Here is a 26,965-nt window from a genome sequence, read left to right on the forward strand (position 1 = left end):
AACATGGTGAAACCACGTCTCTACTAAAAATACAAAAAATTAGCTGGGCATGGTGGCACGTGCCTGTAATCCCAGCTACTCGGGAGGCTGAGGCAGGAGAATTGCCTGAACTCAGGAGGCAGAGGTTGCGGTGAGCCGAGATCGCACCATTGCACTCCAGCCTGGGTAACAAGAGCGAAACGCCATCTCAAAAACAAAAGAAACAAAAAAAAAGGTGTTACTTTATCTGGATGAATTTGTCTATTTTATTTTCATATATTCAATAGTTATGTTATTATAACAGAAAAAAACTATTTGAGACTAGAAAATACCAATAGTTTATTGAAGTGTTATTAACCCTCTTTTATTAATTAATCAATTAAAGTTTTAAATTTATACAATTTAGTTTTGTTTAGCAGTGGGATTTTTTGATCAAATAAAAAGAAAGAAACTTGATCCAAAATATGTAAGCGTAAACCTCCAGAGACCCTAATTAAAATCAGAAAACTAACTTAAGTCTTCCATTAATATGACTCAAGCTCACACTCACCTTTCTACCCTATTATGGCTTTGTTGACTTTTGATGTCATTGTGATGGTTTCTAAACATTTATTTTATGTCTGCTTATATTATAGTTAATTAATAATTTTTTACTAAATAAATGTTATTATGTTTATGCAATAAGTAAATTTTATCTAAAGTTCTTCTTCTCTCAGCAAAATTAATGCAGGAATTTTGCTTTCAATTCTATTTCTATGCTTTTGAGAAATATTAACCAAACTTGACAAAATAGTTTTATATAATGATAGCATTTTAACTAAGATATTTATAATGTCAGATATTGTTAGTTTTACATCAATCAAAGGCCACCAGTGTGACCTCAATCTTTCATCTAGAAATATCCTAGAAGTCCCATGACTAAGGTGATACAATTAATCATGTGACAAGAGTGACTATCTGTAGATTTTGAGGTGTCCAAATAAATGTCCATTATATACTTCATTTATAAATGTATTTATTTCATGCATATATCTGTTGTATCTCTCTCCCTCCATATATACGTATATATGTATATACATACACATGCATCCCTAATAAATAGCCCTCTTATTACTACAGCTATACCTATGTCTATTTCATCTTCCTTACATATCACTCCCATTCTCTCTCTTCATATATATATATATATATATAATTATGTATCTTCCCATTAATCAGGCAGATGAACGGATGTGATACATGCTACTACTTATTGACTTTAATGTTAGTGTGCATAAGCGGATTTGTGGCCTTATAATTTGTATGAGTCTTATTCCTTCATTCAATAAAAGTGATTTATTACTTTCCTTCCCCATATTTACATGATATGAGAACCTATAGTGATGACTTCATGTAATCACTCTGTTACATATTATATTAAAATACTTTAGTGTGTCTTTTATCTAGCCAAAATGAAATTCAGTATGAAGCAGTACCTCAGGAAACAAAAGCAGTTGTGAGGGCATTGCTAAGGAGAGCAACTGTATGTATCAACAAACTTAAAAGGAAAAAGAGGGGCTTGTGCATATTTAGAAATAACTTGATTTCAAGTAGATATGACATATAAAATTAATCTATATTACTAATGAAGAAGTTATACTGGAAATTATAAAATGGCATTATTAATAACTATTGTGTGCCAATTCCACATAAATGGACATAATTATTTGATACTTACAGTAGGATCACCAAAAAATACTCAGGTTTGCTTTATGGTACTAGATATCACTATCATTCTTAAATGAAAGATAACATAATTTCCATAGTAGAGAGAGAATGTCTGATAATGTAATATAAACTGAATGCTATAATGTAACAACATTCTTTAAACTTTTAAACACTGTCATTCAAGTTTTATCTCTATTTCTCTTCCAATATAGGCTTGGCAAGATTAGGACTCTCTTTTTTGGAATAAAAGAGGAAGTCTGTCTTCATAAAGGTGGCTAGGAACAAATTCAAACTAGAATTTGCATAAGCCAATTGCTTATACCACTGCCTATTTCTGCAAACAAGCTCACTAAAGAATGGTCACACTTATTAGAATTTCTACTTGTTTAGTATCCACCAACTCAATCTGGTATCCAGAAATAACTCAAAATCCAAAACAATGATGGCATCTGGCAAGTTTACTATTGATGCACACATTTTACAGAACATCAAAGTTGTATGATTTGACGGTCAGCAGTGTGGATTTTATTACATTTAATATCCAAGATGGCAGTTTGCATGGGAGTCCCTTGCTACACACAAAGCTTCCAATACAGACACATCAATCTAATTCAAATATAATACTCTCTATGAAAGAATGCTACAGAAGCCACCTTAATTCTCTCTGTATTTGGAACATTCCCCCAAAAAATGTGAAAGATTTTTCTTATTTAATCAGGGCATTTTTTCCCCTCACTATGCAGCTTAAGCATCAAGATATTCAATCCAATACTTTGGTTGAGATATCTGGAAAATTAGTTTGGTTGTAGTATTAGTTAAATTAGTATTAGTTTTTAAATTACAATATTTTAAATAAGTTTCAAATAAATTAAAAGTAATTTATTTGAAGTAAAAGAACTTTTAATTTTATATTTTTCTAATCTTATGTTTTACATCTAATCTTATTTTTAATCGAATCTCATATTTTTAGATAAATGCTTTTATTTACATTTATATTCTATTCACACCAAGGAAATTCATTATGCTGTTGAAATTTTCCTCTTATACAGAATCTAATTCTTAGAACAATGTAAATATAATCAATAAAAATAAAACATCATGAACATTATTTAGTGAAGTTAAGCAATATGTGATCCATTGGTCACTATTTAGTCCTTCAGAATCTTTACATGGCAAATAATGTATAATTTAGCTTTTTGATTTAACAATATTTTGAATAATCTTTCTGACCTAGGAAGAGACATAAAGCTAGCAGAACTAAGATACATTTAAAACAAGGTCCACTTATAACTGCTTTCCAAAGAAATGAAGCTACATGTGTTAAGAGGTTTAACACATTATCCTTATAGGTCAATAGGACAGGAACATTAAAATTCACTTATAATTTAGTAAAATGACATTTTAGAGGTTGTTAAACAGATTAATTGGGAGGTTGTTACAGAAAGAAAAATTAGGTGGGAAAGCTCCAGTGCTTTAGATTTCTATGTAAGCAAACTGAAGTCTAATGTAAACAGTAAAATACAACGTAAGTTAGCCAATCAGAAACTGCCAACTAATCTCTAATTAGGGACTTTTCCACCATATCATACCCAAATAAGGTAAATGGCTAGCTAGAGCAAATTGAGAATTTCTTTACTTTGCTTCTGGATTCAGCTGATAAAGCCCTCTGCTCATGCTGTGAAACTCTTCCAACTCTGGATGCTGACTGATTCATGAACCATTCTTTGTTCAAATAAACACTATCAAATTTAATTTGTCTAAAGCTTTTCTTTAAACAGGGTTAACTAGAAGTATATGTCCTATTAATTCATTCACTTCATTAAAATAAGAACAATAAACAAACAGCAATAAAATATGGTATGGGGTGCAGTGTATAATTCACATCTGCTAACTTAGATTTCAGGAGGTGACTGGAGCTAAAACTAGTTGCTGGCTCTTAGCTGTACTTAGCACTTACCTAGCCAGAGAGGCAATTAGAAAAGACTGTCTTGAGGAAATCAGCTGGATTTCAGGAGACTGTTTCTTATTTTTACCTGTAGGATTTTCTCGCTTTAATTGCTACTGACACCATCCAACTGGTTGACTTCAACTAACCCTCAGAAAAATGTTATGAATTAACTATTTTGTCTTAGTTCTGCCAGAGTCAGTCCTCTTCCCCTCCATCTATACTTAGCTTCATTTGGAAAAAAAAAGCAAAAAATGATTATCAATATTTACAAGATAAAATATCATTTCAAATTTAGCATGGGCTAAACTCATGCTTCCAAGAGATAACTTGTTTAAAGATGTAAAAGTAATTTCTTGGTCTAGCTTCTGTTTCTATTACTGTATCTCCATAGGGGTTGTCTAGAAACTACATGGCACTGATTGAGGCACTGATTGAGAAACTACATCGCCAACTTAATGGGGTAATATAACTGCCCAAATCACTGAATGTAACTATTGTTGGAAACGTCAAACAACTTATCTGGAACAGACATAAAATTATTAGAGAGAGAATTTGAAAAAGGCACCAGTTAAGTCCATATGGAATAGTCCCTGGAAATGCAAGTCAAAACTGCATGAAATATCTCACAGCAATCAGGATGGCAATTACTGATAAGTAGAAAAACCACAGAGGCCAGTGAGGCTGTGGAGGAAAGAAAACAGTAATATATTGTTGGTAAAAATGTAAATTAGTTCAGCAACTGTGGAAAGCACTTTGGAAATTTCTCAAAACTAAAGAACTACTTTCCACCCAGCAATCCTATTATTGGGTTTCAATCCCAAAGAAAATAAGTTGTACCAAAAAGATGCATGAACTTGTATATTCACTGCAGCACTATTCATCATTGAAAAGACATGAAATCAACTAGCTGCCCATCAAGGGTGGACTGGATAAAGAAAATATGGTACATATATCCCCATGGAATACCACACAGCAATAAAAAAGAACAAAATCATGTCCTTTTCAGCAACATGGATGCAGCTAAAGGCCATTGTCCTAAGCACATTAACGCAGGAACAGAAAACCAAATACTTCAATATTCTCACTTGCAAGTGGAAACTAAATATTTGGTACTCATGGACATAAAGATGGCAACAATAGACACTGGGGTCTACTAGAGGTGGGAAGGAAGAAGGGAAACAAGGGTTAAAAAAACTAACTGTTGAGTACTTTGCTCACTACCTGGCTGACGAGATCACTCATATCCCAAACCTTAGCATCACACAATAAATCCATATTAGAAGCTAGCACATGTACCTCACGAATCTAAAATAAAAGTTGAAATTATTTTTAAAAAATGATATAAAATAAAACCATAATAAAATGCCACTACAAAAAAAAGAGAAATGGTCATTGATTCTCTTCTATACAACATCTTTAAATCTTCTCTAGCACAGATTTCATTCTAATTTAATGCAAACATTTCCAAAAGTTTAGTCACAATTACAAATCTGGATTATGGTAAGGTTTGAATCCAAACATTAAACAAAATCTAACAAATGTTCTGTCATTTAAAGAACTTCAGACAAAGAGAAGAAAGAGTAGGAAAGGAAGGAACCTAACATAAGCTAAACACTTCATGTGTTCTGGTGACACAGCCAGGATCTTAGCACCTAAGATCTGAAATGTCAGAAAGCAGCCCACTTATATCAAAAGGTTGAAGAAAGGACCTCTGAGAGGAGAAGTCCTCTAACTGGGACGAAAACTATTTTAAACTTAGATCCACTTGACTCCTTCTGTTACTTGCTCTATGAGTTAACAAAGTCATTAACTTCAGGTGGATCTTACCGTCCTTATCTGTAAACTGAGACCACTGATTGCTAAATGCTCTTTCATGTCTAAAATATATTTCAATATATATAGTCAATTGTTATAGTGTTACAGTTTTTTTTAATAATTCAGAGAGGCATCTCAGTCATCAAATTCCCATGTTATTTTTTGTTACCAATTAGATATTAAATAATTTGTAGACTATATTTTCTCTTTTTTCTTAAATTTAGGAAAATGAGCTGACTTATTTTTCCCTTATTTCTTAAATACACATGTATTTTTAAATGGCATCAAGTTTAACATTGTTGATAAAAGACAAATCATTTGAAACCACTCAGGTTTTTAAACACGCAGCTCCCAAAAGTATTAATTGAAGTGTAAGAACTCTAGCTGTTGAGATACTTGGAAAACTCCCTTTGGATTGCTTGTGAGACTTTCAAAACAATTAAGTCTTCTCTACAGGTCTCTGTGGGCACAATCCTAAAGATGAAAGATGCAATGGTCTGTTTACAGAGAGTACTTTTAAGAGAAGGCATTGCTTCCTGCTGCCATGTAGCAGGGCATATCAGCAGGAGTCCGCTTGAAATGGCTGGTGGTTCTTCTCTTATAAAGTATTCCATGTATCAGACAACATAGGACTAGAAAAGAAAAGTATGGTAAAACTGGGCATGATTTTGAAAATTCTATTTTATATTTTTTCAAAGATAAACCCTGGACTAAACATAGCCTTTTAATGTTTCTTGTGTTTGTTGAATGTGATTGCTTTGTTATTGTTTAGTTAATCTCAGCAAAACACTTCTAAATTCAAGAGAAACGTCTTCAATCCTGCCCTTTTTGTTCTGAGCAAAGACAGGATGATAACAGTGGCTGGCATTAGTGAGTAAATTTTATAACCAAAACTGACATCTCACTCAAGTACCCACAATTTGAGAGTAATGAATTGTCAGTTTTAACGGGAAAGGGGTTTTCATGTGATTTTAGAAGTCTTTTGAATATTTATTTTGTTCCACTTTACACAAATCTGTCTAAGATTTATCTTGTTACTACGAAATGTAAGTCTACCTTGGCCAGATTTGGAAAATAAATTAGACTTTACAAACATTATGAAGACTGAATCAATATATTAATATTGAGGATATGTTTGAAAGATTTATTTACCACAAAAGAAAGCAAATATTACCTCAGAAATATTAAACATGTGTAATCAAAGTCATCACTTATAGTTATGCATACACTCTATAAATAGTATAGAGATTTACTTAAATAGGCTACAGATTCAATCCAGTGTATCATATGATTATAGCTTACAGAAAAAAACAGCAAGAAATTAAAACTAAAATTGACAGATTAAGATAGCACATCTTTTCGTGTGTGTGTTTCTTCCCTCATTACTGATTTTTAAAATAATGCCACAAATTTGAACATTAAACTCAGCCAAGTAATATTCAGTGAAGGTTTCCCTTCAGTCAATATTTAATAAGCACATATTAGAGGCCAGAATACATGCTAGATGTTGGTGATAAAGTTTCAATAAGGCATCATCTCAACCAGTAAGAAATTTATAATCCAGTGTATAAATCTGTGAGCAAGCAACTATTGTAAAGTATGGACATTTAAAACTGGAAAGGATCTTGGTATAAACTGGTTTCAAAAATTTGCTGAAAAGAATAGACAATATAGAGAGGAATATAAATGAACGAATGGAGTTGAAAAATACAACACGAGAACTTAGTGAAATATGCACAAGTTTAAATAGCAGAATAGATCAAGCAGAAGAAAGGATATCAGAGGTCGAAGACCAACTTAATGAAATAAAACGACAAGACAAGAATAGAAAAAAAAGGATGAAAAGGAATAAGCAAAGTCTCCAAGAAATATGGGCCTATGTGAAAAGACCCAATCTCCATTTGATTGGTGTACCTGAATGTGATGGAGAGAATGAATCCAAGCTGGAAAATACTTTTCAGGATATTATCCAGGAAAATTTTCCCAATCTAGCAAAGCAGGACACTATTCAACCCCAGGTAATACAGAGAACACCACAAAAATATTCCTCAAGAAGAGCAACCCCAAGGCACATAATCGTTAGATTCACTAGGATCAAAACAAAGGAGAAAATACTAAGGGCAGCCAGAGAGAAAGGCCAGGTTACCCATAAAGGGAAGCCTATTAGACTTACAGCAGATCTCTCAATGGAAACCCTACAAGCCAGAAGAGAGTGGGGGCCAATATTCAACATACTTAATGAACAGAACTTTCAGCCTAGAATCTCATATCCTGCCAAACTAAGCTTCACAATTGAAGGAAAAATAAAATCTTTTATGAACAAGCAAGTACTCAGAGATTTTATTACCACCAGGCCTGCTTTACAAGAACTTCTGAAAGAAGCATTATACATAGAAAGGAACAACCAGTATGAGCCTTTCTAAAAATATACCAAAAAGTAAAGAGCATCAACATAAAGAAGAATTTACATCAACGAATGGATAAAATAGCCAGTTAACATCAAATGGCAGTAACCCTAAATTTAAATCGACTAAATCCCCCGATCAAAAGATACAGCCAAAACCTAACGGTATATCCAAAGATACACAAAGACAGGGCTGGAGAAAAATTTACCAACCAAATGGAGAGCAAAAATAAATAAATAAACAAAAAGCAGGAGTTGCAATTCTCTCTCACATTTGATAAAATAGATTTCAAAGCAACAAAGATACAGTGGTAAAAGGATCAATGCAACAATAAGAGATCTTAATACCCAGATACATAAGACCCATAACGAGATTTAGACTCAACGAGACAGAAAATTAATAAGGATATCCAGGACTTCAACTCAGATCCGGAACAAGTAACCTCAATAAATATTTATAGAGTTCTCCATTTTAAATACACAAAATATTGATCGGCCATTATTAATACCCATTTTTAGAATGAAGCAATATTCCTGTTCTCTCTCCCTCTTTTTCTTCCTCTTTCTTCCTGTCCTTCTCTCCTTTTTTTACTTTTCAACATCTTAGTTCCTCACCTCTACTCAATACATTCTTCTGAACACCTGATTCCTTGTGATTCTCCCAACCCACTGAAACCTCCAATCCATTAAAAAAAAACAATTTGCAGGTAATGAAATACCTGGATACCTAATAAGTGCCAACAACGCTCAAAGACAGACCTGATTATTCTCATTTTACAGAGTAGCAAACTAACCGATTGATTGCAAAACTTGATATTGTTCACCAAAGGTAACGATGCTCATCATGCTAGAGTACAAATTTAAGCTCAGATAATTGATGTGAAAATCCATTCTATTTTTGTTTTACAAGTCTGCCTACCATTATTGTCAATTAATAAGTAACATTACACTCAAAGTTACATTCGTTTATCTGGCAAAATCTTAAGCTTTTAAAGTAGGTTGAGTGACCATATCTGAGGCTCTTCTAGAGCCTTAGGTTTTTGTTTTGGTTTTTGAGACAGGGTCTTACTCTGTTGCCCAGTCTGGAATGCAGTGGGACAATTTTGGTTCACTGCAGCCTCGACTTCCCAGGCCCAGATGGTTCACCCAGGTGGTTCACCCAGGTGGTAGCTGGACACTACCAAGCCCAGCTAATTTTCAAATTTTTTTGTAGAGGGTCGGTTTCACCAAGTTGCCCAGGCTGGTTTCAAACTCCTAAGCTCAAGCGATCCATCCACCTCAGCCTCTCAGAGTTCTAGGATTACAGACATGAACCACCAAGCCCAGCCTAGAACCTTAGATTTTAACCAGAATTTCCTGTAGTACTTTTTTTAAAAAAGGGCTTGATCACCACTCTGGTGAGAGAAATATTCTATTTGTTATTGAAATCATTGTCTAAATACAAGTCTACCAAACATTATACAGAAGAAAATTAAGACAATATCCTATTTAATAAGCAATAATATTTCTTCAGCATATTTGATTAAAGTGTATTTGAATGATAATATATTAACTGTATCAATGCTTAATTATCTTGGTATAAAAATAAAGCAATTCAAAGAATTTCGTATTGTGATTTTTATTAAAATATGACTAAATGTAGCATAGTGGAAAGAGCTCTGGTCAGGAATGGGATGACATCCGTTTAAGACCTGGCTCCATTACGATGTTTTTGATCTGCAGCAAAAACTCAACTACTCTGCATTTTAATTTTATTTTCTCAAAATGGGATTGATATACCTATTCATTCATCCTGAAGGAGTTGTAAATAATGCAAAACACATTTAACTGTATGTATGAATAAAGCTAAGGAATGGATTCCACACCCCATGAGAGCTGGAGCTGTTTTGAGAACACCAATACCAGAAAGAATAGTGGCCAAGAAATACAAGATTGTTTTACTAAGGTTATATAAGCAGTTAGCAGCAAAGTTGGACTAGGATTTTAGTCTCTGAAGTGGTTATTTTCCACTTCACTAGTGTTTCCAAAATAAACAGGTATATTGAGAAAGAAATAAAGGGCTGTTGTGTCAAGGAAGTTTGATAAAAGATTGAACAATAAGAAATGTAAAGCATAAACTTTATAATTAGTCTTTAACTTGAGCCTTGGATTTGGTACTTCCTATTGGTATCGTTTTGCATAATTTGCTAGCCTACAATAATTTACCACCACCACCCCCAATTTCCTCATTTGTTAAATACAGATGAGAGTCATATTTATAATTCGTTGCTTTTTGGGTTGACTAATATGTTCATGGGTATCAAAAATATACACTGGTGTCTGGCCTGTAGTAATCACTCCAACAGCCATAACATATACATTAGATGTCTGTGGCTGTTGTAACAAATATCAGATATTTTTTGACCTAAAACCACAAAAAATGTATTATCTTGCAATTCTGTATGTTAGAAGTCCAACAGGGCTAAGATCAAGGTGTGGGCAGGGCTGTTTTCTTTTCTGTGGGAGAGAATGCACTTTCTTGTCTTTTCCTTGTAAAGGAAACTTGTAAATGCTATGTACCTTCCTGCTGGTCTCTTCCTCCATCTTCGAAATTAGCAATAGGGAGTAAGTCGTTCTCACATCTCAACTCTGAAGTGTTTTTCTGTCTTTTTCTTCTACTTATAATAACCCTCGTTACTACATTTGGCATAACTAGTTAATAAAGGATAATGTCTCTATTTTCAGTTCAACTGATGAGAAACTTTCATTGCATCGGTAACCTTAAATCCCCTTCACCACGAAAGGTTGCACACTCATACGTTATAGAAATTAGGATATGACAATTATTCTATCTACTACAGCTATTCTGATAAAAGTTATTCTTACAGGATCCTGCCTGCATTCATGATTCCTATGTTTTAAAGGGGAGTATAGTATTCAGAGTTTCACAACTTAATTTGAATCTCTTTTACTACACATCATTTTCTGGAACTATTACTCCAAATAATATACTTGGAGCAATACAAGAGTGATGTATTCTACTATATTCTCTCAATTTGTTAATAAATGGACTGTAAGAAAGGATGAATGGATAGATAGATGTGTGTGTATATGTGTGTGTATGTGTATAAGTACAAATGTATATGTATTTATGTGTATATACATGTATATAAATTTCCTATTTCAATATGTTCATGCATTTTGTAATAATTTCAATTTAACTTTGTAAAATGATTTCATCTTTGACGTTTTTAGCATGAATTTTAAATTGTTGGACATATGTGATTTGGTGCAATTCTTTGAAGAAAATTCTTTTCAGTTTGAGTAGGTTCAATGGTGCAGAGTAGATCCTAGATTCATGTTATTTCCAGCTTCATATATTTGTTAAAACATGGAAGCCATCCTTTTTTACATTACATTTTCTATCCTTATTTAATATAAACAAGACAAGAAAAGAAGTCTGCATAATGTCACTTCTAAACCTGTATTTTGCGTGTGATGTTCCCACGTTCTTGTTTTTGGATTTCTCAGACTTAGCAATTCCATATGGAAGGATGAGGAAATATGTTAATACTGAAAGAAGACTCAATGCCAAATGATATGCCTTCATCAACTGATTAGAATTTTGTTTCTATTCATTTTACCCTGATTTAATTTCTAATTATTTTCTTTCTAGTTGTTCAGCACTTTCTAATCTTTTATAACAAAAGAATGGATGGCACATAGACACAAAAGAAAAAAAAACAGAACTGCCATTTCTGAATTCTATTATTTTCCAGTCATTTCCACATGGTTGCAAACTCTGGTAACACAAAGTGTTTCCTCTGAAGAAAAGGAAAAAAAAACCCAGTAATATCTAAGTATACTCCTTAGTGTGTACAAGACAAACAATACTTTTCCCAGCAGGTTTCTAATCCCTCAGTGGTACAAGCTTCTCTGTGAAGAGCTGGTCACAATACCAACATTCTCTCCATTAACATAACAATTGCTAAATTTAAAACAAAGACATTCTAATTTGAACATATAACAAGATTGTGAGGTATTTCTGGTCCTTGAGATGAGACCTTATGGTCAACTTAGGATAGAATTCTGAGATGATAAACCTGAACAGGAATTAACTCTTTCTTAGCCAATACATACCACTATCATTATCCTAAGAAGACACTGGCAATGCATGTATGAGGACAGGTATAAATTATTTTCCTTACTTCATTGTCAGCCTCATCTTGCGGCCAGCTTCACTACAGACAGATACGGACAGAATTTGTCCATCCTGTACTTCAACAATCAAAATGTAGGTGATTGTTATATTAATGCCTGACCAAACTTGCCCTTTTTTCCCCACATTTCACAGAAGAGGTAAATGAGGCACAAAGTTCTGTAAGTGGATAAATTAACTGGAAATAATTCTACGTCCAGGTAATGAAAACCAGACACTTTAAAGTATTTCCACTCATTTGATCATCCACTTTCCATATGATTTCGAGTTTGGTGCTAACACTCCCATTTACCAGAAGTGGTGTAAGCCCCTTCTCGCTTTCCTAGAGGAATGTAGAGGTGTTGGTTTAGTCTTCTCATAGTTTATACAAAGCATCCAAGTACTACAGTATTCAGTCCTATGCAAAGATATGGTTTTTCCTTGAGAATTATTTTGGCATAGCGTCCTGATGGGAGGGATTGAGAATTACCACAGTTCATGTAGTCAATCTTTCTCACTGTCTGTGTCTGTGTTTCTTTCTTGTTTGTGTCATAATATTAAAGAAGTTAGGAAACAAAGTTGCTTCCCTTTTCAGTGTTTACATATAGATACTCATGATGCCATCATTTTACTACAATCACTGCCTATTATTACCTATATTAACTCGGTAGATTTCTTTGCTCCTGTTTTCTTATTTCTGCTATTGTTAATGACTATCATTTTGTTTACAAAGACTTTTGGGATGCTATTAAAAGGCATCCTTTTGTTGAAACCAAAAGTTTTTCTAATTTGGGCTGCAATTAATCTGTTACACTTAGAGGCTACACAATGAAGTCGCTTTTATTATTATTATTTTTTTTGAGATGGAGTCTCACTCTGTTGCCAGGCTGGAGTGCATGACCTCGGCTTACTGCAATCTCTGCCTCCTGAGTTCAAGTGATTCCTGCCTCAAACTCCCGAGTAGCTGGGACTACAGGCATGCATCACCATACCTGGCTAATTTTTTGTATTTTAGTAGTGATGGGGTTTCACCATGTTGGGCAGGATGGTCTCAAGCATCTGATTTCGTGATCCACCCGCCTTGGCCTTCCAAAGTGCTGGGATTACAGGCATGAGCCACTGCACCCGGCCTGAAGTCTTTTTTTTTTTTAATGCTTTGTCAGGCTAGGAGATGACTGGACTAAAATAAAAATAAAAAGGTTAGCAAGAATCTCATTAATTCTGATAAAAAAAAGTGGCTAAGTGACATTTGAACATATTTAGATATGATAAGAAGTCTTTATGTCATTACAAAGTTGAAAAATGGCTTGGCATATGCATTTATCTATGTTGTGCTGTCATCACTAAAGAATAGAAAAAAAAGAAAGTTGGAGAAATAGGCAGATAATATTTATAACAATGTTGTTTGACACATCTATTAAATAAGAACTTAGAGTGATAAATAAAACGAGAAATTGAGGAGTGAAAACAAATAACTGACCTTTTCATCGGGTTCTGAACACACATACAAACCTCTTAAAAGATATCTATTATATATAATAATAACAGTGTCATTTATGAGTACTGACTTTGTGTCCAGTTCTTAACACATTTCATTTCTTAATTTTGAAGGTAATTCTATAATGTGGGTTTCATTCTCCACAAAGCTTCCCATCAACTAAGAAGGGTCTCAATCCTGAGTTAAAAGAGCTCCTAAGTGGCAGAGCCAAGGTCCACGTTCAATGAGTCTCACTCCAGCACTTTCAACCTTTCCAATGTGTACACCTATGTAATATCATAAGTAAGGAGAAGCCATTTTCTCCACAGAACATGGTTCTCTTAGTTGATTCATATCAGCTATAATAACATAAATTAATTCATTAAGATACCATGTGTTGAGAAGTATAAATAAGCATATTATGTGCCCTCATGTGGTTTACCTTTTATTGAGAAACATAGATACTTTAAATAGTAACAGACTATGATAGGAGAGCAAAAAGAATGCTCAGAGATGTTCAGAGAAGAAATGATTAAATCTATTTAGGCAAGAACAAAAATACAGAGGTGTGACACATCAGGTTCTTTAAGGGAATGGCAAAGTGTTCAGTATACCCAGAGGGTAAGGGTGGTCAAAAGAGAGAAGAAAGGGGCAGAAGGATGTTGCTCTGGGGGAAAGCTGGCAGTGGGGGTTTCCCTGCCATTCCGACTATACTTCTTCATACAGAGATATCCTTAAATTTGTATGATTTGTGGCCGGGCACGGTGGCTCAAGCCTGTAATCCCAGCACTTTGGGAGGCCGAGGCAGGTGGATCACGAGGTCAACAGATCGAGACCATCTTGGTCAACATGGTGAAATACCTTCTCTACTAAAATTACAAAAAATTAGCTGGGCACGGTGGTGCGTGCCTGTAATCCCAGCTGCTCGGGAGGCTGAGGCAGGAGAATTGCCTGAACCCAGGAGGCGGAGGTTGTGGTGAGCCGAGATCGCACCATTGCACTCCAGCCTGGGTAACAAGAGCGAAACTCTGTCTCAAAAAAAAAAAAAAAAAAAAAATTGTATCATTTGTTTAAATGTTTATTTTATGCTATCTGATGTTTTGATGTATATTAATATTATAATTTTAAAAGTCAAATAAAGTATAAAGCATAAAGTGAAAAGCAAGATGAATCCTATCAGAAACAAAATGTCTTATGTTCTTCCTTACTAATTACCAGGATAGTAAGCAATAGACAATTTGACAGCAAAGTTCTTCATAATATAAAGATCCTTATAAAATACCTGTTCATCATGAAAAACTGAAAATATAAGGAATATATGTAGAATAATGAGATCAAAATACCAGGCTGGGCACAGTGGCTCATGCCTGTAATCCCTGCACTTCGGAAGGCTGAGGTGGGTGGATCACCTGGGGTCAGGAGTTTGAAACTAGCCTGGCCAACATGGTGAAACTCTAACTCTACTAAAAAAAAAAAAAAATACAAAATATTAGCCAGGTGTGGTGGTGTGTGCCTATAATCCCAGCTACTTGGGAAGCTGAGACAGGAGAATCCCTTGAACCTGGGAGGCGGAGGTTGCAGTGAGCTGAGATTGCACCATTCCACTTCAGCCTGGGCAACAAGAGTTAAACACTGTCTCAAACACCACCAACAAAACCCAGAGATATCTGAATTCCAAGTGCACAGTACTCTAACTTATCATATAGACAGACTATTCCCAATAGAAGCCCTCATTTTTTAGTCAACTGTATGTACTATTTTTATTCTGAGCTCAGCAACAGAGGTCCATGGGGCTCTGTGTGATGGCAATTTCTGCTTATTTGATTGAAAATGGGTCTAGAAAAAAGAGAAAGGCAGAGGTGTCACATTTTCTTCTCAGTGTTTCCTGTGTATGTATATGCCCTCTATAGCTCCATATATGTCAATGCTCCTTGTTTTATGTAATAGAGAGGACAGAGGTCACACTCAGCACAGCAGCCTGTGTACTGGTGCCTATGGCTACTCATGAATATCATGTTATAGTGATGCTATGGAATGTTAAATACCTCAGTGGAACAAGGAGAGAGCTGAAAAATTATGGAATATATCAAATTAAACTGCTTTGTTTAGTTATCTTTGAAGAGTAAAATAACATTTTAATAACATGTATAACAAACAACCCCCATTCTTTCAGAAGGTGATGAACTAGAAGTCTGACCTCTTAACTTGTCTTGAAGAAACAAATCAGAAGGTAAATTTGTTTCTGAAATATATAGCTTTCTATTTGATTAAGTCCCTATTTTAGGGCATCAGTACATTCCATGAAGTCCCTGTGAATTTCAAGGGTTCAGAGATTAAAATATTCTTTCTCTTTTATCTTGATAAGGCCACACCCATTTTTTTAAACTGCATGCAAATGAAAAAAGTAAGTCATACATATTTTGGAGGCAGCCAAATTGAACAGCAAACGACTCTTCAAAAAGCACAAATTGAGTTAGGATGCCTTTAAGAACGACCTCACTGCTATGTGCTCTACTGCGAAGTTAAAAGAGGAACACATCATACTATCAAAGACAAGTGGGCTGTATGAACTGTGAGCTCAAAAGCCTTGCAGTAATCCCAACCACATGTCAAGTTTCAGAAAGTAGGACAGTTTCTCCTTTGGAGTTGGGTAACAGAAAAACACTCCAAGGTATGCAAAGCTAGCAACTCTCCATGAGAGATGGATGAGCCATGCAACGGTTTCTGCTTTCAAATAATTGTTCAAATGGTCTGCAAGACATCTTCATTAGCTAAATAAATACCTTTGAGAGCAATTTTTTATTTGTTCAGAGCAGACTTAAAGTAACTATTCCAGGAGTCTTTACTAGGTCAGAGGCTTCAAGGGTAAATTTATGTTACCTTGAAAACCACACACAGCTCTTTCGGTAAAATTCTCTTTTTAAACCAGAGTATGGTATGCTGTACTGAAAAAAAAATCAAGTACACTGAACCTAAAAAATTGAGTTTTTTTTTTTCTTTGTGTTGTTATCCTGACATTTCATTCTTGGTCACTCAAACCCCAATTCACTAATATACTCAAAGCCTGACTCACTTCACATCATTTCATTGTTTGCCCAGAACAGATTGTATAACCTGCAAAGTTTGAAGGTCAAGTTTATCGATTAAAACCCACAGCAATGAAGTATCTATTAAGCCAGGGTAACTGATTCCCATGTGGCTTAATCCACATAGAATTTTTCCAGATGGAGTGATTTTGATAAAAATTGGCCTTATTATGAGATTTCAACAAAACAAAAATATAACTGGATTCATTATTGTTTTAAAATTACAGTGCTCACATTCACAATCTGAGTGAATACCTCCACCTCCACATTCTTCCTTCCATTTCTACAGGATCCATATTAGTTCTCAGCTCTCATTCAAAGGTGGACTAATGCAATAACTTTTCAGCTGGATTATCTTCCTCAAGTTTTTAACATCATAATCGATTTTTACTCAAATAAAACATCTACTATGCTGCTTCATCTTCCTCCATAATCAAACCAAGCTGATCCAAAAAGATGCAGATGGGATCACCCATATACCAAGATTTGTGATTCTGAACAATATTTGAAAATGACAGCCTCATAATAATGCTAGACAGTATTCAATGTGATAGTTACCTAAATTCATCAGATATACAACAGCGTCTTTTGTGGATAAGTTGATAACAGATGTTATCAAATTCTCTATTAGCTAATCCTTTCTGTCTTCCTAATACAAACAGTCTTAGCATTTATTGTTTATTTTATTTTATTTTTTTAGCATCAGGAACTTTGGGAACAGGATAAAAACTACAGTCACTCCAGGGGAGAAATATCAAAAAGTACCAAATTTTGCATATACTCTCATTGGTTTTTTGGTTAGTGAATCCTTGAATTTAAAATCAAGTCTCCTTGATTTGGCCAATATAACAGCTATTTTTGGGTAAAACTGTTACTCAGTAAACAAATAATAACCAAAAGTAATGCCACATTAGCCAAGGAAGCCTATGTCCAAGTTTGAAGAAAGTTGTATTTAAAAATCTCAAACATATTTTGTCAATCTTATCAATATTTCACCATTTCTTCATATGTATAAGACTGTGTTTTAACCATTGCCAGCTGCAGAGGTGGTGGAACTGAATAACTTTGAAGTTTCCACACATGACACTCATAACTGCTGCTTCCCCTGGTAGCTTCTTAATCTGGGGATGCTCCAACTGTGGCTCTCCAGGGCTTCCTGCTTAAGCTCTCTGCAGCTGCTCCTCTCAGTATTGAATGGCTCCAGTCAGCAGTTGAGCTCAGCAATTACAGCCTCCTACAGCTGCTCCCCAGAGTCCTCCATTGCTCCCCATTGCTTCTTCCATGCTCACACCACCTTCAAGACATCTTCATTTCTGAGGAGCTGTACATTTGAGCATCTCTTTGTCAGTACCACTTCTAAAGGCCATCTAATGACAATGCTCTGATTGAGCCATTCCTTTCACCTGAAGAGTTTGTCCTGTTCCTACTCCATCTCCACCTTTGTTATTCCACTTTATGGAATAAGACAATGTGAGTTTATACTTCTATTTACTTACCAGTACTTGCTGAGACTTGAAGTTGCTCCTCATTGAGCTCTGAAGGACTTATTTTATACTCTAAGAATAACTTCCAAGCAGTACACTATGGCTATCGCTTCTTACCTTATAATTAAATCTCAAGCCTATCCACTACTTCACCCCAAATGTTGGGTATGTTCCTCCAGAAAAAGAGGGCCTACCTTATGTGGTCGGCATATACATCTGTCCTACCCCCACCTAACTTTAGTGCACTCATTTGCCTCCAAGTCAGTATCCCCCAGCTGATAGGTAAGTTCCTTGAAAAAAAGATTTTTATTTTCAGGTCTTTCTTGTTCAACACTTACAACAATACTTAGCACAATGCAAATGCTCAAAGAATGTGGCTAAGTTGCTTTAGTGCTAGTGTCCAAACTCTGTTAATTGGTTTACTGAAGAAGAGGCCCAAATTGCTCTTCACTAGTTTCTCCACCCAGTACAGGTGCAGCTATAAAAATCAAAGCTCAGAATACTTCTAGACAGCTCATAGCTCCCAGGGTAAATATACAATCACAGCTCTACAGACTTTCTGTACGTTATTTTTCTTAAAGTTTCAGTCTGTGTGGTAATGAAAGACTCCTATATTCACTCATGCCATTGTGTATTTGTAGCTATAATATTCATTAAGGATGCAACTGAAATGTTAATGATAATTGCACCCAAAAAACTAATAAAGAGAAGCCCAAGGCACACATAAATGCCAGCATTTAATAATTATGCATACTTTTAGCTTTTCCCCAATTTATCTTACTTTCTAATAATTAGTTTAATAAATCTGAGATCCCAACATATGTGTAATTAATTTTAAAATTGTTTTTAAATTTGCTTTTGATATTCAGGAATGAGACATATTTTTCCTAGAATGTAAGGAAATAATTATCATTATATAAAATGGTTACCTACATAAAGGATAGAGCTTAAATGCTTGTCTTTTAGGAATATTTATGACTAAAAAACCACTTGAAATTTTAAGAAAAAGACTTGTCTCAGTCGGGATGCAGTCAGGAAAATAGAAACCAATCTAGTACAGTTTACCCTTGAAGAATGCAGATTTAAACTTCAAGAGTCCAGGTACACCTGGATTTTTCTTCCACAACTGCCACCAGAGATAGCAGGACTACCTCTTCTTTTTCTTCTGCTTCAGCCCACTCATTATGAAGATGAGGATAAAGAACTTTATGATGATCCACTTTTATTTGATAAGTACTAAATACATTTTCTCTTCCTTATGATTTTCTTAATACCATTTCCCTTTAGCATATTAGTATTATAAGAATACAGTATAGAATACACATATGTTCTTAGATATACAGTATAAGAATACATATAGAATACCATCACATGGCTCATACATATACATACGTATTTTATAACACAAACTATGTGTTAATTGACTATGTATGTTCTTGGTAAGGCTTCCGGTCAATAGTAGGCTATTAGTAAAGTTTTGGGGAAGTCAAAAGTTATATGCAGATTTCTGAGTGTGTAGGAGACTAGTGTCTCTAACCCTCATGTTGTTCAAGGGTCAACTGTATTTCAAAAAAAGGATGGTCTAATACGAAGAATTTTTTACACACGTGATGAAAGCCTAAGAAGCAAAAACACATAAAAGAGAGGTCCTCAGAGATCTGTAACAAGAAGTGACTAATAGTTTTGCAAGCAGGTCTCATTGGCAGAGGCCACAGGTCAGGGCTGTTCAACAGCAGTTGGGCTTACAACATGGGGAAATGGGGCTTCCCAGTGTGAGCTGTGCCAATAGGAAGATGGGCTGTCCAGTGGAACCTGGAGCCAAGGAACTAAAAGGCTTTGCAGGAGACACTACCTGCGAGAATAAGAAAGAGGAAAATACCCTGATTTCTCTCTTCCTCCTGTCTACAATCACTCTCTTACCAGTGTCTCCCACTGAGTGAAACCTGCCAGAAACCAAAAACATAGTAGGCTGGGGATGCACTTGCTGGTGTGGGGGTGATACAGAGCATAGCAAGAGAGATGCAGAGAATAGCTTTGAGATCAATTAGGCAAGAATGACTGCATAATATCTTTCCCAGCAACTTTAGTTAGAAGTTTTCCAAAAAAAGTAAGATTATTTTCAATTATGCAAGTTCAAAACCTTAACATTGGCATAAATTTATTATATCTTTTTCACATAGAATTTCTCCATGAGGAAAAAGAGTAACTAATTTCATTAATATCTTACAGTCTAACTTTGTTGTCTGTATTCTTAGTAAAGATCACTTGGAATCAATAAGAGCAATCAATTGCATCCTAATTTAAAGTAAAAAAGAAGAAAGGACCTAAATGTACACTATTACCTCTTTGGAAAAAGAAAGATCATAACCAAGATTGAATATATAGTCTGAGTTGGATACTTTGAGAAATATATATCTCATTGTTCTTTTAGATTTTTCTAGCAAACCAGAGATCTGGGCATTACTTTTAACTTCTCAGAAGATGAAGGTGAGTATTAAACAGATGAAGACACTTGACCAAGTTCAGACACTTTATAAATACTAAAAGTGAATGTGACTTGAGGTCAAACTAACACTTATGCCATGCTAAACTACTTAAGAGAAAGAATACTGATCTTAACTGTGTCAACAGGAGAAATAGACCAGAGAGGAAAAATTCAGAAATTTTTTTCTGGTCATTGGTTGGTTTATACTCTAAGAGACTTCATTCATTCAATCACCCATTAAATATTTCAGCCCCTTTTATATGCCGGCCCCTGTTCTACTTACTCAGGTTAGGTCAGTAAGATACATACGATCCATGTTTTCATGGAGCTTTTCACAATCTGCCATTGAAAATTGAAGTGTTTGTCTATCTTTTCTACTCCTTCAGTGGTTCTCAACCAGAGGTGATTTTTACCCCAGAAGACAAATTTCAGTGTCACAAACAGGGAATGTCACTAGTGTCCATTTGTTGAGGCCAGGGCATCCTACACTTGTACAGCAATACTCTCTGTCTCTCACACACACATACAAATACACACACACACACACACACACACACACACACACACACACACACACAATCGCTCTCTTTTTCTCTCTCTCTCGGCCCAAACTGTCAGTAATACTGAGGTTAAGAAACTTATTCTAGATGTATATAAAGGTATCCTTATTTTAGAGTGTGTATATGTGTGAATATGCATTGGGAGTGTATTAGTTCTCCTATTGGCTTCCATAACAAATTACCACAAACTTAGTGGCTTAAAACAACACAAATGTATCTTACATATCTGTTAGGGTAGACATGTTTCACTCAGCTATACTCGAGGTGTTGGCAGAGCTGAATTCTCTTCTGGAGTTTCTAGAGGAGAGTCCATTTCCTTGACTTTTCTGGCTTCTAGAGTCTTTCCATATTTCTTGGCTCAGGGTACCCCTCCTCTATCATTAAATCCAGCAGTTGTAGGTTGAATCCTTCTTAGAGCACATCAGTCTGGCCTACATCAGCAGTCAGCTCCCTCTGACCATTCTTTTGCCTTCCTTTTCCACTTTTAAGAGCCCTTGTGATTTCACTGGGTCTGACTGGATAATCTAAGATAATAGAACTTTTTTCTTGAGCCAGGGCCTTGTTCTGTCACCCAGGCTGGAGTGTAACGGCACGATCACCCCTTACTACAACCTCCACCTTCTATGCCCAAGCAATCCTCCCACCTCTGTCTCCAAAGTAGCTGGGACCACAGCATCTATTTTTTAAAATTTTTTTGTAGAGATAGGGTCTCTCCGTGTTGTCCAGGATGGTCTGAAGCAATACTCCTGCTTCGTTCTCCCAAAGTCCTGGGATTATTGGCTAGCTCTGTCTTAAGATCAGATTACATTTTTCCTTGCCACTTAACCTAACAAATTCATTGGTTCTGGAGATGAGGATGTAGTCACATTTGAAAACTTGGCCTACCACAAGGCATAATGAATGTATGCGCAACATTTAGCAAAGTTATTTGCACATAGTCGGTATTGAATTAAAGTGAGACTTCATGAGTCTTTATTGACTTAAACGGAAGTTATCTTGCATGCTCTTTTTAAAGGGACTTGCTTAAAATGAACAAGTCCTAAGCAGAGTGAATAACAACATATCTCACTGTATTCTCCACAAATAAATAGCTGCAAAATCTGTCCCTCCCGAAGTCTTCAATATCTAATTTTAAAAAGTGTCCATCCACCCATTTGTTCAAGTCAAAACCTAAAAGAATGACCAAAATACCTGAGATAAAACTTTAATTGTGCAACTGTGGCCTCTTTTTAAATGTTAAACTCTTGTTTGGGTTTGGCATTAGAAATGTTTGGCTACAGCCTTGTAGCTAACTCTGTCCCATGTGAAGTATATTTTTTCTCAAAATAACATTGCTAGGTTAAAATATTTTTTGTAGAATGCTGGTGTCTCATTTGTTATTTTTTACTACAACAAGCATTCACTATTCTCTACTTGTGAAAATATGGAAATTAGCAGAGGATAAGAATGTTTTGATCTCAAATCAAAATAAGCAATGCAAGTCATGAATGTCTAACTAATCCTTTTAATTTGTTTTTTTCTTCTTATGTCAGCATTCATGGTCCGAAAGATAGCATCAACATACTAAGTCACAGCTTCAGCCAAGCAATTGGCATAAAGCTAGACAGAAAGAAATATGTGCCTTTATAAAAACAATAAAACTCCACTGTTTCTAACACTTGTCAGATGCTATCCTGGTTAGGAGTTAAAAAAAAAAATTTAAGACCTAGTCATCACACTCAAGAAGTTGACTTGAGATCTTACTTGGAGTACACAAATAGACTTAGGGAGTTCATAAGCCTGTGCTCACATAAAGAAGTAAGTAACATGTTAAAGGTATGTGTATTTTTCCAGAGAAGGGGTCTCCAAATTTCATCAGATTTTCAAATAGGTTCGTGACCAAAAACTGTTTAAGAGCTACTTGTCTAAATGCAAACCTACCAATGTGGGTTACAAAACTGACAACTTAGTGCAGGTGCATGGTCTATTTTTCCTGAGTCTTTCTACTACTCTTGCCAGATTACTAACCAGAAGATGCTGAAGGGATGAGTGGTGAAGTATGAGGGAAGAGAGATATTGGAACATAGCCTCCGTCTGATTCTGCAAACTAAGCTTTGCCACCAGTTTTAATTGTGTCCATTTTCCTGTTGTTGCTACATATGATTGTTCTTTATTTTTCTACTACAGATCATACAATAAACAGTATTATTAGTAGATTCAAATTTTCTCCTGCTAAATTTTTTCTTTGCCTTAAATAAAGGTTACAAGGAGTATTGTCATTTGGCATTTAACTAATGAAAACATTAAACTCCTAATTGCCTTCATAGTGATGTCTTAATTATATACATGATTTGGGAAAGAGAACAGAAATACTATTTTATAGATCAAATTCCATTACAGTGACTCCAAGAAGATAAGTTATTTCACCGTACATAGATTTTATTTGCAGTGTTTTTTAAAAATAAATGGGCCAGCTAGAGGTTGGTAATCTTTTATTTATAGAGAGATTTTCATAGTGATAGTGTACATTGCACTGGGATTTGACATATATTACTTACACAGTTATTTTCTTTGTTTTTTTAAGAGAAAATGAATATACTCCAAGATAGGGAACAAATATAACCATTCTGTATGGCACATGCAAAACTAATAATTACCACCAAGAAAATGAAAATGTGATCAGTCTGAGCTCTGACACACTTATCAAACTCTGTGCTTCAGGAACTGTAATAAATATCCATTAATCATTAAAGGGACTTTTAAAGGCAGCAAATCTTGCTTAAAGGGATAATTACTTTAAATTATTTTCAAATTGTATTTTGGACTGTGTGTTATCAAAAACAGAAATACTGCCTTAGTCTCCAAATGAATAATACATAACATTCTTCTTCTTTCTGATATAGCCTATTCCCAGATATGTTTTTATGGAATACTTGCCATTGTGAGTCAAGTTTAAAACTTGAATAAAAAAAGGATAAAGTAGGGCAACATTTCTCCTCATCAACACTGACCACAAGCTGTATAGTTATTTGATGTTTGCCCCTCTTCTACCACCCCCTCAACATATTACTCATCTCATGGGTAGATCCAAGGCATTGAAGTTGAACCTTCCTCGCTGGTATAATTTCCTAGTTAGCAAAGATTTTTATTTATGTCCCAATAGTGCTCCCCCTTTCTGCTACGAACTCACAAAGTTCCTTTTATAGGAAAAAAAAAAAAAAAGAGAGAGAGAGGACTCAGATGGAAACTGATAATGTTCAGTGGCTATCAATATGATTTTTCTTTTGCTCTTCCCTACCTGTCTTTCACTGGCAAATAAAATTGAAAATGTATAAGAAAATATTATCAACTTACTAATTCCCTTTGTGTATAGTAAGAAATGCATTATGGATTTTAGCACAGTTTTGATGTATAGTATTGTTTTAATAATCAGACCTTACATTAGGCAATATATAAAATTTCATGTGATAATTTTGATTAAGGAAATATGATCCATATATTTATACAGAAATCTATTGGCAATAAAACACTATTTATTGAAATCTACCTACTCTTTCTTCTACTTCTTTTATCCCAACTGCAGAAAAGTAATGTTCGATAATTCTGAATATTAGAATTTTTTTTTAAAAAAAGAGTATTCTGGAAGACAAGCTTGTATTCAAACAAGAATTTTACTAAAAGTAGCTCAATTCACCTTATATATTATAAATATCTTATAAGATTTATATCTTATAAATCTTAGTAGCTAAATAATCTAATGAATGTCAATATATTCACAGAAAAGTGAGGCAATGAATTCCTAGAATCTGGTCTGATATACCCTGCCATGTAACCATAGCAATTCTAGCCAGAAGAGATTGTGTGAAAAGAAAGCTGAAAATGTCCACCTGAAAAATGCAATAATTTTTTAAATTGTTATACAATATTTTATTGCCTAAAAAAGCTTACCCCACATAAGCACAGATGGTGGACCTGAGCTTTTCTGTGAAGGTGTATTTGGGGAAATAATCTTGGATCTGAATTTGTCTGTGAAGGTATATTTGGGAAAATAATCTTAGATCTAAATTTATCTGTGAAGGTACATTTGGGAAAATAACCTTGATTCTGAATTTTTATGTGAAGGTATATTTGGGGAAATAATCTTGCTAACATCCAGATAATCACACCTGAAAAACTTATTTTTCCCAAGTTTCCCAAATTAGGCATAATTATTCTAAATTGTTTAGATATCAGACCATTATCTCTGTAGTCCTCAATAGTACTGCTTCATATAATTCAACAGATTAAATATTTCCTACTGGATAAAGTACCCAGAGAATATAATGATAGTACTGTCTAGGTGTAGGGGCTCATGTCGGTAATCTCAGCACTTAGGGAGGCTGGCTGAGGTGGGTAGATCACCTGAGCCTAGGCATTCGAGACCAGCATGGGCAATATTAACTAATGAGGCCTATTTTCCAAAATGCTAATAAGATCCAGTCAGTGACTGTTTCAACATCAGTAGCTCCATGAAACTTTTGTTAATGCCAATAATTTCTCTTTGGTTTTATTTTTTGACTTGTTGAAAATTTTGAAATTTTCACTGTTGCAGAACAATGGCTCGAACTGTCCTGTGTATGTAGTATTTGACCTGCTTTTTTCACCATTATTTTTTTTTTACTTTTACTTATAACAGCTTTCAATATAACCTGAAGGCTTTTACTTATAACAGCTTTCAATGTAACCTGAAGTGCTGGGACTTCAGGTTATATTGAAAGCTGTTATAAGTAAAAGCCTTATGAATCAATGCTATGTGTACCCAATCTTGCAAAAAGAAAAAGAAAAAAAAAGGAAAAAGAAAAGAAATAGCCAGGCAGAGTGGCATGCACCTGTAGTCCCAGCTACATGGGAGGCTGGGGTGGGAGGATCACCTGAGGTTGGGGAGGTTGAGGCTGCAGTAAACCAAGATTGCACCTCTACACTCCGGCCTGGACACAGAATGAGATGCTGTCTCAAAAAAAATTATAATGATAGTTCTATTAACTAATGAGCCATATCTTCCAAAATGCTAATAAGATCCTGTCTTCATAAATTGCAAAACTGGACATTTCAGACAATAGAAATAGAAAAAAACAATGGGATGTTCTTAAGCATGGTTCCATTGTTACTACTACTTCATTGTGGAGAAATCTGTAGAAACTAATACAATCTTATTTTTATCAGTAATTGAACTTACTTGGTCTTTCACCCTGTGATCAGTAGTCAGGTATTGATTAGTCTGTCTGAGCTCAGCATAATTTGGCTTTCACTGGAACTGCACTATAATGTAAATAAAGTAAGTACAGAATGATTTATGGCAGAATGGGTCAGAATCCCCTGCAAAGGGAATGAGAATGAGTGTGTACATCCCTATCCATGTAACTTTTATCTTAAATATTGAGATTATTTTTAACCAAATTTTAGAGAGCAAATAGTAAGCATTTCTTACAAGCAGAGAACATGTGTTTATCATATATGTTCTTAGAAATGTAGCTCTGTTATCTAGTTATTGATATAAAGAAGCTATAGATTACATACAAAAAACATGGACAATTTTGGGAGACCTACTCCTAGTTTTTACTGGTAGCAGCTCCATTAACAAGTTATCATTTTCATTTATCTATGATTATATTTTGTAAGTATGAGGGTGCATTCCTTAAAGATATTCTGGGTAGGGTAATGGTACATAACAAGTTAATAAGCCATTTTTAATTCATATGGTTTATTATTTGTTTCCATGCTAAAAATATTAACAGCATGTGGTTTGACTCTTTGTCCATTTCTTTGTGTTTTAGAGCATGTCCAAGATTGGGTTCCCATGTATAATCTTGATCTCCTCCACAGGT

The 26,965-nt window shown here is 34.8% G+C and overlaps 1 protein-coding gene across 6 annotated transcripts in view; it reads right to left on the minus strand.

Moving 5' to 3' along the window:
* Positions 1 to 26,965, minus strand: part of NEGR1 (neuronal growth regulator 1) — a 925,952-nt gene that overhangs the window by 531,467 nt on the left and 367,520 nt on the right. The gene's annotated exons all lie outside the window — the stretch shown is intronic.

Source organism: Callithrix jacchus, chromosome 7, assembly GCF_049354715.1.
Source record: "Callithrix jacchus isolate 240 chromosome 7, calJac240_pri, whole genome shotgun sequence".
Classification (NCBI taxonomy): Eukaryota; Metazoa; Chordata; class Mammalia; order Primates; family Cebidae; genus Callithrix; species Callithrix jacchus.